Source organism: Plodia interpunctella, chromosome 18 (genome assembly GCF_027563975.2).
Source record: "Plodia interpunctella isolate USDA-ARS_2022_Savannah chromosome 18, ilPloInte3.2, whole genome shotgun sequence".
Classification (NCBI taxonomy): Eukaryota; Metazoa; Arthropoda; class Insecta; order Lepidoptera; family Pyralidae; genus Plodia; species Plodia interpunctella.
Window position 1 is genome coordinate 8,417,061 of NC_071311.1, and position 13,240 is coordinate 8,430,300.

The 13,240-nt window shown below is 34.5% G+C and overlaps 1 protein-coding gene across 9 annotated transcripts in view; it reads left to right on the forward strand.

The window, feature by feature from the left end:
* The window catches only part of LOC128677636 (zwei Ig domain protein zig-8-like), a 145,127-nt gene that overhangs the window by 53,261 nt on the left and 78,626 nt on the right, over positions 1-13,240 (forward strand). For 8 of the 9 annotated variants that reach the window (XM_053758621.2, XM_053758612.1, XM_053758618.1 and 5 more), the window contains one exon: positions 351-376. The exons of the other annotated variant lie outside the window; for it this stretch is intronic. The gene's annotated coding sequence lies outside the window, so the exon portion shown is untranslated. The remainder of the gene's footprint in view (positions 1-350; positions 377-13,240) is intronic. 9 annotated transcript variants of the gene reach the window in all.

Here is a 13,240-nt window from a genome sequence, read left to right on the forward strand (position 1 = left end):
ACGGCACTGTGCGGTAAACTTCATTCGAAATATTAATATTTTCGTGGCTTTGAAAGTTGACTTCATAATTTTTCGTTCATATATATGAACGAAAAGGAATTTTGAAAGGACTATTTAGGGGATAACAATCGATATTCAGACTGGTGAAGCTTCAGAAAGAATTAAAGAAAGATTGACAGTACCTAGATAGTTAAAATAAAGCGTATTTTTTTTTTTATATGTCCAACATAAAGAAACATGTATTTGGAATCTATATTTTCACAGAAACTTTTTTTTTATATTCACATTTCAAAATGTTTTTTGTAGAAACTTTATACCGAATTATTAAACGGTATTTTATTTATTTTCAGATATGAAAATCAACAATATGAATACGGTAAGCGATTGTAATTTATTACTCAAAGTCATATCAAACAAATAAAACGCAAAAAGATATACCTTTTAGACTTTTTCCACCACTGGAGGAAAAATAGGGTTCATTTTGAAACTGTGTGGTTATGACGACACAACGGACTTTTGCCAAAACGAAAATGAACCTTATACCGTTTAGCTGAAGTCTGTTTTCGTCTGATCCGGAGGTTTAATATTATAATCTTGAGTGTTTTTATAGAGCAGTAAGATGGAATGATGTCCCATTTGAGAAAATGGCCGACATTCCTTTAGATTTGTTCGTACAGGACTTTTTTTCGGTGTTTAGTTGGAAAAATGTATTTATGAGTGCAAGACCTGAAGTGGGGGCCTCTATTGCACGATAAGTTGTTTGTATGTTGTTAAATAAAATACTAACTCTTGATTATGATCTCCGTGGTATGATTCTAATCACATGGTCATCGTGCCGGACTGCTACGCTTCCCGGGTTCGATCCCCGGTCAGATCAAGATGGAAAATGAACTTTTTCTGATTGGCCCGGGTCTTGGATGTTTATCTATATATGTATTTGTTATAAAATATAGTATCGTTGACTTAGTATCCCATAACACAAGTCTCGAACTTACTTTGGGGCTTGCTCAATCTGTGTTATTTATGGTCTGACTAATAGCCAATTACTATAGCGATCATTGTTATCATGTTATATTTTATAGTAATTAAGGTTTTTTATTCTATTCTCTGCCACGATTTCAAAAGTAAATCAAGAGAAAATGGATATTCAACTCAAAGGCGATAGACTGAAAATGTGTTATTATTTCAGTTTGCGTTTTAGACGTCGCACTCAGGAGGGCCAATTATGTCTCCAAGTTTTAGTCAATTTGTCCATTGCAACATAATTATTCCATCACTTTTTATGAAAATTAGAGATTATATTACTAATCAAATTTTAACGATAACAAATTACACGAAGTTACCCAAGCGGTAATAATCGTCATTAATCCAATACCATCAGTTATATTAACACATCACGATGCGGAACACGTCCCAGCGTTATTGCAGGAGAATGGGCTAAGCTTGTGTATTTAGTCAGCGATAGTTTATGATTGAAACTTATATATGTTTAATCACAACCACATTCACCTGTCGAAAGTACTATCAATATACCAGTCAAGATTATCAACGCTTTTTACACATATATTACGATATTCAAATTAATTCTTTTTTCGCTGTAATTGTCAAAAGCTGTTCGCTGTTCGCTGCGTCTCACTTCGAAACGATTCGATGGTGAGAAGTGAAATGCAAACCTGCAGTGACCCCTCAGGTGGTAAGAATTAGAGCGAGATCTTTCGGGGTGCATACGACAAAATGTGACCCGCCTATTTGTACGACCTTCGTGGCCTAGTGGTCATCACGCCGGACTGCTACACTGGAGGTCTCGGGTTCGAGACCCGGTCAGGTCAACATGGAAAATGATCTTTTTCAGATTGACCTGGCTCTTGGATGTTTATGTATGTTACAGGAATATAGTTTCGTTGAGTTAGTATCCCATAACACAAGTCTCGCACTTACTTTGGGGCTGTGTTTTGTCTCTATATATTTTATTTGTTAGTTTGTCATAGAACGGAACTTCAACGTCCGTCAGTCAACTTTGACGTTAACTTTAAAGTTAAAGTTGACTGTACTGTATAGACTGTGTTCAACTAGACTCGCCCTTTGTATTCCTAATAACATAGTCAGTTTTATGTCAGATGCTGAGCTCCATTAAGTCGCTGGCACACCTTCAAATTAAAGCGCTGCTTTTTAACATGTACCCATAATTGGGCGTCATAACTTAGGAGCGGACAAATACACATTAAGACAAAGACAAAGATTATTTATTTGCAAATTTATGTAAACGTGTTTTTTATTAAGGCAAATTGGAAGATTCCAGGAACTCTTCTAATAAAATTTTACATGCAATTTATTAATTCATGGTCGCGAGATATTAAAGCACTTAGACATATTAACATTACAATGATTCGTCTAAAACCTCAACGATATATTTTCCCCCGACAATGGTGAAGCGGGGAAAAGAAATAGAAAAGATTTATTTCCCAATGTATTTTCGGGTCTTCGTCATTACTCACTCTTAGCAAACAAGTTGGTTTTTTCTTATACAATCGAGTGTTTTTTGATACTAATAGCAATTATACTGGATATACTCATATTGAAAATATATTACATTGTTGTGATAGCGGAAAAGTTTAAGGAATATATACATTTTCCACAATTCCATTTGTAACAGATTGCTATTTGTTAACGAAGTAAATTCAATAATTGTACCGATATTTTTTAAGTCGTAATTAAGCGAATTTTAGCTGTTCGCCCACAGCCTGTTAGAATGCCAATTATTCAAATAGATTTTACTTTTTTTATGTTCTGATTTATATACATGGTTGGCTGGTCAATGGACTACCGCGCCTGGTTGCTAACCTTATCTGATGGTCAATCGATCACTCGCGCCTTAGTTATGACAAAAAAACTACGCACACTTTAATGTAATATCCATTGCAATTTTAACAGCTAAAAATAATTTCCTTTGCCGTCTACAAAATCGCAATAATGAGCGAAAAACCGCTTACGTGGCGTCTTATGATCCATGGTCTGAAATCAAAGGCTTTTGTAAGCTCCGTAATTAGAAAGCTTTGTTAATTGTTCGGCTTTGGTACACCGTTTATAAGCAGGGCTATAACTGAAGCCTAAACTATTTAAGTAAGTAAATATTTTGTGTTGAATATGTGAGGTAAATTTGCAGGTTGTATAGTAACTTGCGGCGCCCCGGGGCTTCGCTTCCGTGGGAATTTCGAGATAAAAAAAAATTTAAACGTTTAAAGATAAAATTCTACCCGTGTAGCGAATTTCATACTAATCGGTCCAGTAGATTTTGCGTGAAAGAGTAACAGACATACAAACATACATCCTCACAAACTTTAGTTTACCGTCAAGTATGTAGAGTTTTGAACACGAGCATCAAGTTATGCTATAATTACGATAAAGAATTGACATAATACATTATTTGAATAAATACATTTAAATAGATTTGTTATAAATGTCACACATACTTTTTAACTTATTTTTGAAAATAATAATGATATGAAAAAAAATCTGAAATCGAACGGGAATTGAACCCGCGCCCTGTCTATCCGGGACAGTGCTCTTGACCACTGGGCTATCGAGACCATGACAGTTCGGCTGAATTAATTCATCTCTTTCGTCTTACGCTGATACATACATGCTGTGCCCACCCTCTTCTGTTATCCTCTCTCACTACCCAAAGGCTGGCTGGAAGAAATTGCTCAGCAATAAGCCCGCTATTGGTCCATATGTATAAGTATATTAAGCAGTTGTATTATTTTTATTGATACTGTTTTTATGGGCGATAAAGGTATATAGTATTGTATTTGTAAAAACGACATTCTTCACAAGCTTTTATTGTTGTCAAAGAGATCTTATTGCATTCAATGCGTGACCAAAAAATCCGTGCAGTAAATCGTTGAGGATTTTCCTAGTTTGGGGCCAATCCTGGATGCATCATAAGAACATGCTTAATATATAATAACAAATTGTCATCCTCATTAAACGTGTGTACAAAGTTTCAGATCAATCGGTTGAAGATATCTGCTTCAAAATTGAGTTACAATATTTCACCTTAATACTATATACTCACAAACAAAATGACCTTTGCGTTTCATGCAGGTGAAAGTTGACTGGTGCCAACTTCTTTTTTAAAATATTCTTAAAGAAAATATTCCAGTGAGAGCCTTATTATGAAAACACTTGAATCTCAGATTTGGATCTCACTATACGCAAATCTGTTTGAAATCTGACGAAGCGACAAGAATGGTGAGTGACAGAACAATAAATTTTAATCAAACGCCAAATTGCTTTGGCTATCTCCTTTGTTTTTCCTTTCAGCCTACCATTAGTCTTCGGGATCCCTTACAATTGGGATTTTAATATCTTACTCTACTGAGGGCCTTAATTAAATGTGCCCTCGGCCAAATTTCCCTTTAGAATTCCTGTTTTAGGGGCCCGTAAAGTGAAAAACGGAATAATTATACGACCATATGCGTTAAGATCTCTTGGTCATTATTCGGTTTCTATTATTTCGAATACTATTTGATTTAAAGGCCTATGTATAGGTACGCAGATGATAAGCAACAATAAGGAGCGGTGGTGGTGTAATGGTTAAGACGCCCGCCTGTGGATCGAAAGTTTCGAATCCTACTCGTGCCACACGAGTTTGTATACCAATCTGACTCATGTATAGTAGTTTTCATCGTCCACCACTTGCTTCCGGTGAAGGAAAACATCGTGAGGAAACCTGCGCAATTGTTGATTAACTTGTGTGTGAAATGGAGAAGGCAATGGCAAACCACTATGTTAATAGTGGCGAAAAAGTGATTGTGTTTTTCATTCCAAGTAATGATCACGATATAATTTATACTATAATACCTACAACTATGGGAAAGATGAAGGCAAAAAATAATAACATATTCAGAGAAGATTGACGTCAAGCAGGATATGACTTCTTCAGGGTGTCACATAGCCAATTAGATAGTGTATACTTGTAAGTTTACATTACATTCTACACAACCAAATATCACTATTTGCACAATTATGTAAAAATAAATTATATTTTCTATTAGGTACGTAAAAAATATAGATCAGGACCAATTCCTTTGCTATGTGAATACCAAAAACGTGTTTTCAAAATGGCGTCCCGCATTCCTAGGCTCAGTTCCCGAATACATATTTATGCGCTCCTTCTGAGGGGCTCGGCTGAAACATGACATAAAGTAGGTTAGCGATTTTGCAGATTTGTGGAAGAAAAACAAAAGGGAACATGGAAACGAAAGGATTGCTCTCAGCTAATGATGGGATTTGTCCGGTAAAAACCCGAGTCATACTATATTAATATTTACCCAGCAATGTCTTATATTTCCTACAACACGATGAAGAATGCACGCGACAGTTTTATTCTTTACAAATCATTATGAAGGATAGCCGAATTTATGAAAAATATACGATTTAAAAAAATATCGTCACTTACAAAATAATATACCTATATGCATCATATATATACATATATAAAATATTGTACATGTACGTCGAGTATAAAGGAGTCATTGAATTTTAACCTATTCATATTTTTAGGAGTTATGTTATTATACTTTTACCCATTTTAAAATTCAAATTCAAATTCAAATCATTTATTCAGAAATTAGACCTTCACAGGCACTTTTTCTCGTCAATCAATATTTATAGTTATTTCTCACAAGCTACAAACTACTGGCATTTCGGAACGACCACTGCTGAGAAGAAATGCCGAAAGAAACTCATTTGAACAGTGTTGGTCCCTATCATGCCAGATCGGCTTACCATTATTGTTTCTTACAATGTTTTTTTTTCTAATAATATATAAATTTAACCTTTCTATATAAATTTTTCTACCCGGTATTTACCGCCCATCACTACTCTCAATTCACATGAATAAGGCGCGTTTTATTATTTCACGTATATCCCCAAGTTCCATTTTACTGGTAACTACGGGCGTAAAAAGATGTATGTGCAATCTGAAATTGGATTTTAACACACATGGCCTAAAAAAATGTGTAGTTGTATTCATAATCTTTACAGTTACCTTTTTAATTATCGCTAATATATAAAAAAAGTTGATGAAAATGTGATGGCGCTAGTGTGCGGTTTTGGGAGCTTTAGGACTTGACAAAAGCTGTGCTTTTAGAACTATAATCGCTGGTACTATATTAAAATAAATAACTTAGTTTGAGATGGATTTGAACACAAATGGCATAAAAAAATTGTAGTCAAATTCAACATCTGTACAGCTGAACAATGACGGATTTCAGGGAATTCAAGGACGAGAATGGTCAATCTGGTGGTGGTGTCGTGGGCCGAATCGTGAGGTTCCCTCTATTATGGTTGCGCTACGCGATGGCTGACCCATGCGTCAACTCGTGAACGGATGCTGCCAGAGGGAATTGGTCATCTCGTTTCTCATATATTTTCAATCATAACCTGTTTTGATATACCTTTTGAATATGTGTATTAAGTACTTTTATATATTATTAGCAAAAAACATTGTAAGAAACAATAATGGTAAGCCGATCTGGCATGATAGGAATCAACACTGTTCAAGTGAGTTTCTTTCGGTATTTCTTCTCAGCAGTGGTCGTTCCAAAATGCCAGTAGTTTGGAGCTTGTGAGAAAAAACTATAAATATAAAAATTGACGAGAAAAAGTTCCTGTGAATGTCTAATATCTGAATAAATGATTTGAATTTTGAATTTGAATTTGACGGACTTTATGGAAGTATGCTGTGCTATGTTAATTTGCTACAGTTAGCACAGTACAGCCATGCTTCTGTAAAGTCCGTCCTTGAATACATTTTTCAAAGCTAAAGTTTTGGAATTTAGGCAACACTACCTCAAACATCCTGTTACGAGACTGAGTGCTGTAGAGTGTGCCTTTGGCAAAGCTAAATGGAATAACATTTTTCATTGCATTTACTGCACTTTGCAGAATGAAAACTTTTATTAAACAATTTTTTTTTTCAATTCAAATACTATACGGAAAATACACACCCATATCTGTATTAGTTAAAATAACTTAACGAATAGTATCAGTGATTATATAAATTACAAATATGTGCTTGTTTTAGGGTTTATATGGTGTCTGGTTCAGTGTACCAGCAAGGGACCCTGGTACAAGCCTGTAATAACTGTAAAAGCTATTTAAAATGAACAGAGTAAACGCTTTTAGAACTATAAACACTGGTACTATATTAAATAAATTAGTTTGAGATGAATTCCTTCATAATTGTCGAGACATGTATCGTGACAAGATCAATAGAGTTTTTCTTTACATTCAAACTTATGTCACTTTATTGTAAGCCAGTTAATAATATACCTATCAAACTTATAACAATAACCCAAAGGAGTCTGTTACTGCTGTCACGCACTCTAGGCATCAAGGAGCCCTTTTTCTTAAAATCCTTTCTAGGCCACCCTTTTTCTTAAAATGGCACAAAAAGCATCAATATTTGCTTCGGCGAACATTCCTTTTAGGGTTGGTCCCTCGTACAGGAATAGTGTCACTCGTGTGTATGTCTATCCGTCCGTCTGTCACAGCTTCGAATCTATTGGTACCAAAACAGGTGAAATTTGGTAATATGGTGAAATCTTATGACCCAAACACAGACGTTCAGTAAACACATTACTTTAACCTACGCGGTTACGGTTATACGCTTAGGCGGCGGTGCGCAGGTTAAAGTCAACGTCAAAGTTGACTGGTATAACCCATTCTTAAATTTTCAAGTCGATGTAAGAACTTTTTCAACATTTTCAATTCTATATAGGAAATTGAGTAATATTTCAATTAGAATTATTATATTCTTAATAATAATAATATGTAAATCCTGAACGAAACGAATTACACAAACGACTTAACGTGAACATTCCGGCAATGAGACGTGACTCTATATTGTAAAGATGCGTTCACAATTCGAGTCGATTTTTGAATAATTAATTTAAATAATCATGATAAATTATTCTGTTAAAATTTCAAATGATCAGCATTGGATGTGTTAGTACAGTCAACGGCATATCAAGCTATCAAAATTTATTGAAAATTCGTTACTTTCACCGCCGCATCGATGAAAAAATCCACGCAGTATTATCACGCATGTATTAAACTGGGTGCGAAGAGAGACTTTGTTATTTATTGAACCAATCACATTGCAGCCTGATTTTCGGTGCGTCACAACAGCCATAGTAAGAAGTGAAACGCAAACCCGAACTTCACACTCAGAGAAGACATAGTTCTCTCTCTCTCTCTCTCTCTCTCATCTGAGCGTTGTCCTTTTACTTCTTCGGCCGAAATGCGTCTGAGCCCAAAGTCAGTTTTCAAAAGGAGATAGATTCAGTGGATTCGAGTGTAATAATATTTGAATAACATTTTTATTTTCGGGAATATTTAAAAACGAATATACAAAATATTGTCAGTGTAGACGAGGCTTAAGTAGGAAAGGCAGATTGTCATAATTATACTGTTACGGATTCAGCCGATGTCAATTTAGGCTGAACGTAAAATCTACATATTCAGTAGACTGCTTAACATTAAGGAGCTTTCCTGAAACCTTTAATTTTGTATTACCTCCAGCACTTCTTTCTTCTTCATGATTTTTTTAAAAATGTGACTGAAGTATTTTTTGTTTAAGCAAAGGTTTTGAGCTATGCATTTGTAACTACTTTTCTCATAAAACAATTCATTGTTATCATAAAAATATTTTAATAACCCTATATATTTTTCTACCCATTCAAATAATAATTCTGAAATATAGATTTTTTTTAAATACTTGAATCATTCGTTTCCGAATTTCTTTAATATGGGTCAAAAGATTTACTTCTGCAATGTTAGTGTTAAGTAAATTTTTGACATCAATAAGTGATGTATATAATATTTATTATTATATGTATATATTGTAATGATACTGTATACATACATAATAATGTTACATTACAATATTAAATAAAGAATTTTGAATTTGAATCTATCATGCCATTTCACTTTGTATGATAGTGAACAAAACGCAAAATAAAATAAATCGTTATTACTGCCATAGCCTCAAAAAGCGGATATTTTTATTTTTCGCTTCTATAGCCCCATGTCCGAATGATAAAAGAAGAATAGTTTATATTCATTGTACCCTGGCCACAAAGAAAAATATTTGTCATAAAAAAAAAGAATTTAAAAAAGGAATAGTGCGCCATTTCTTTTACTTCTATTGTCAAAGTGAAAAATCCTATTCGATTTACGTCAACGATTTTTTTAAATAAGTTCATCCTTATATATGTTTAATTTTATACCTATTTTACAATTTTCAACTATTATTTATCTATTCGAAGTTCATTTAATGATAAAGTGCAATATATCAACGTTTTGATCGGGTCGGAGGGTCCCTCTATTGTGCTTGAGCTTCGCGATGACTCACGCGTCAACTCGTGAACGGGTGCTGCCGGGGGGAACTGGTCAACTCAATCTTTTATTAATTTTTTTTTTGTTTGGTAATTATAGGTACATATATATTTCCTTTCATCAGCATTTGATCACAATCATATTATGTTTCTGTGTACTTACATTGTTATATTACTGATAGAAAATTATACATAAATTTATATTTAAAAAATGGTAAGCCCTTCTGGCATAATAGGGACCAACACTGTTTGAATGAGTTTCTTTCGGCATTTCTTCTCAGCAGTGGTCGTTCCGAAATGCTAGTAGTTTGTAGCTTTGGTAAATATCATTTAATTTAAAATATGACGTGAAATAGTGCCTGTGAAGGCCTAATTTCTGAACAAGTGATTTTATTTTGATTTTGATTCTGATGATCCCTTTTTAACTAATACAACATTTCAAATACATTTTCACATAGCATAAACGCGAACCTAAATTGCTAAATACCTACTGTTATATGGATATGTATCCTACGGATATAGGATCCAAGACTCCATTAGATTTTACAACAGAAACTATAGAAACATTTGCGAGATAAACGGAATACCTTTCGCTGACTAGACCCGATGTGTCCCGTTCCGCCAGGTAAGCTGGACACCCTAACGATGTTTTCCTTGTAATGGCCTTGTTGTCCAAGAATGTACCTGCAATGTCGTAACCATGGACACAGTGTTCAGCTTTATCGACCTTGTTTACAGTGATTGAAATGGGAAATCAATTCAAATAGTATTGTTTTTTGAGCTGCCGTTCTATCGAAATGCGTATAAGTATCGACTGTACTTAAATATCTCAAGTTAAATTAAATTTTGTTTTCTTTGACAATTTATTGGAGTACCGTATGTCAAAAAACCGCAGAGACTATTAATTTCTAAAGTGTTGTAAATTGTTATCATATTCCGTCAATTCAAACCATACCTAAACAAGTACAAAAACACTGCAAAAGTAGTTTACCATTGTCCGTTCTATGTATGCTTAGATCTTGGTCGGGTCACGATGGAAAATGATCTATTCGGATTGGCACGGGTCTTGGATGTTTATCTATATATATATTTGTTATATCGTTGAGTTAGTATCCCATAACACAAGTCACGAACTCACTTTGGGGCCAGCTCAATCTGTGTGATTTGTCCTAATATATTTATTTATATATAAATAACGTTCTCTGAAATCCCAAACAGTTGTAGATTAATTGACCACCCAGTGGGTAGTGATCTTAAGATTAAATGTCAAATCAAAACATATCCCTGTTTGTTATTCTGACATGACCTCTTGAGCTGACAGTTCAATAATCCAGCTCAAATTGGTAATTGTGGGCGTGGTTAGCAAATTTATTAGCGACAAGCGGTTCGTCCCGGCTTAAATTCGCTCGTTTAAAACCTTCCTTAGGAATCATTAGAATCTATTAAAAAACCAATATCAAAATCCGTTGCGCAGTTTAAAAGATATATAATACATAAATATATTAGGGCAAATCACACAGATTGAGCTAGCCCCAAAGTAAGTTCGTGACTTGTGTTATGGGATACTAAATCAACGATATAATAAATACATATATAGATAAACATCCAAGACCCGGGCCAATCAGAAAAATATCATTTTCCATCCTGACCCGACCGGGGATCGAACCCGGTACCTCTCGGTTCAGAGGCAAGCATTTTACCACTGCGCCACCGAGATCGTCTATCTAAGTCATTCATTCAGTGTTTTTAAAAATAATCATTTCAAAAAATATATGTAATCAACAATAATTTATCTCGAGGCTAAAATCATCGTAATAAAAAGGTCTCTTTCTAAATAACATGAAAATAAGGTTATTAAAAAAAAAATTACACATAAATATTGATCCATACAAAGTAACTGACTAATAACAAGCCACACAAGTGATCCAGGACACTACGGACAGATGGCACGATGGTCGACTCACTATGGACAGCTAACAAGCCTAGACCGCGCAGACAGTGCGTTTTCGATTGGAAGCATAACTCGCGACTAAAATCATCGTAATAAAAAGGTCTCTTTCTAAATAACATGAAAATAAGGTTATTAAAAAAAAAATTACACATAAATATTGATCCATACAAAGTAATTAAAAAAGACATTAAAAATCTACCTAATATTACTAATCATCATCTAAAGACATCATATCAACAGACATCTAAAGAAAGCCACAGTGACATGACGATAAAATTAAAACTTGACATTTAACAAAGACTCATTTAATTAAACTATGTTAATTTAGAATAGTCAGACGTAAATATTAGAGCGCTCCCGAGAGAAATCTCAGTCGGTACATCAAAATTTAATCATAAAGAAAAAGATATTTCCCTTCTCACTTTTGAGAATGAAAATGAAATGGAAAAAGATTTCGTTCAAATTTTTTGCTTTTCAGAAAAGTGTTCTTGACAAAATGTGTGTTAACCAAAATGTTGAAACTGTCATAAATCGAATCGAAAATAAATTTGAAACGTTTGTTTTTTGTTACATTTGTTTAACAGCAGCGACGCCCTTATTGGACTAGAGAACCAACCCAATTTGGCAACCTGTGAAATCTATTTTTAAATGACGACCTCGGTGGCGCACTGGTAAGGTTCTTGCCACTGAACCGAGAGGTCCCGGGTTCGATCCCCGGTCGGGTCATGATGGAAAATGATCTTTTTCTGATTGGCCTGGGTCTTGGATGTTATATATGTATTTATTATAAAATATAGTATCGTTGAGTTAGTATCCCATAACACAAGTCTCGAACTTACTTTGGGACTAGCTCAATCTGTGTGATTTGTCCCAATATATTTATTTATTTATTATTTAAATAAAAAAAAGCGAGCAGTAAAACTTGATGTAAGTAACTTATTTATTAGCGTAAATAAGCAAAGTCGCTGGTAAAAGCTACCTATTTATTATAAGGCATAATGTAAAACAAGAAGGTCAACCTTTAAAAAATCTCGGATTGTTTGTTGTGCGCCATAAAAACACAATAAGGAACAAGGGTAGACCATTGTTCAAAACTGTAAATACAGCCTATCTCTCGAGGAATCTCCTAATGCTCGCTGGGTAACAACACACATCTGAAAACAACTGTAAAAAATTTGTTTTATACGGACTTGCGGAATACTACAAAGAACCAGAACATAGCCTGCATGATAGAATACACAGAGTGTTTCAAGACTTGCTGCATGTCAACCTGACCGGCTATATCGAAGAAACACGCAGAATCGGCAGATATAATGGAAACGGAAATCGCCCACTTGTAGTAGAATTAATAAGTAAACGTATGGTCAAATATATACTGGACAACAACCACTACTTTCAAGGCACAGGTCTATCAGTTTCGGATTATCTGGACAATAATAAGAGGAAAGAGCGAAAACTCATGCGTGAAGAAATGATGCTAGCCCGACAAAGGGGATCTCATGCTATAATACGAAACAACGAACTATTTATAGATGGCGAAAAAATAAACCTTGAACATAGACTTCACACAAATCTTAACGCCAAGGAAAGTACCTCAGCTACCCTGAAAATACGAACGGAAAAAGAAGGAATAGATCAAAAGAAACATCAGCATAAAAACAACAACGACGACAACCTTCCGTCTCAAATCTATAGCAATAGTTCCTTTCGCAAATACCAATCTACCTCTTCAAATTATCTATCAGAATATGCAGAGCGTCTGCAATAAGCAAGAACAACTAGAAGCTTTCATAGACAGTAACTCGACCTACCAAGCAATATGTATATCGGAATCATGGATAACCCAAGAAAAACAAGACCTAATACACTTCACCGGGTATAAAAT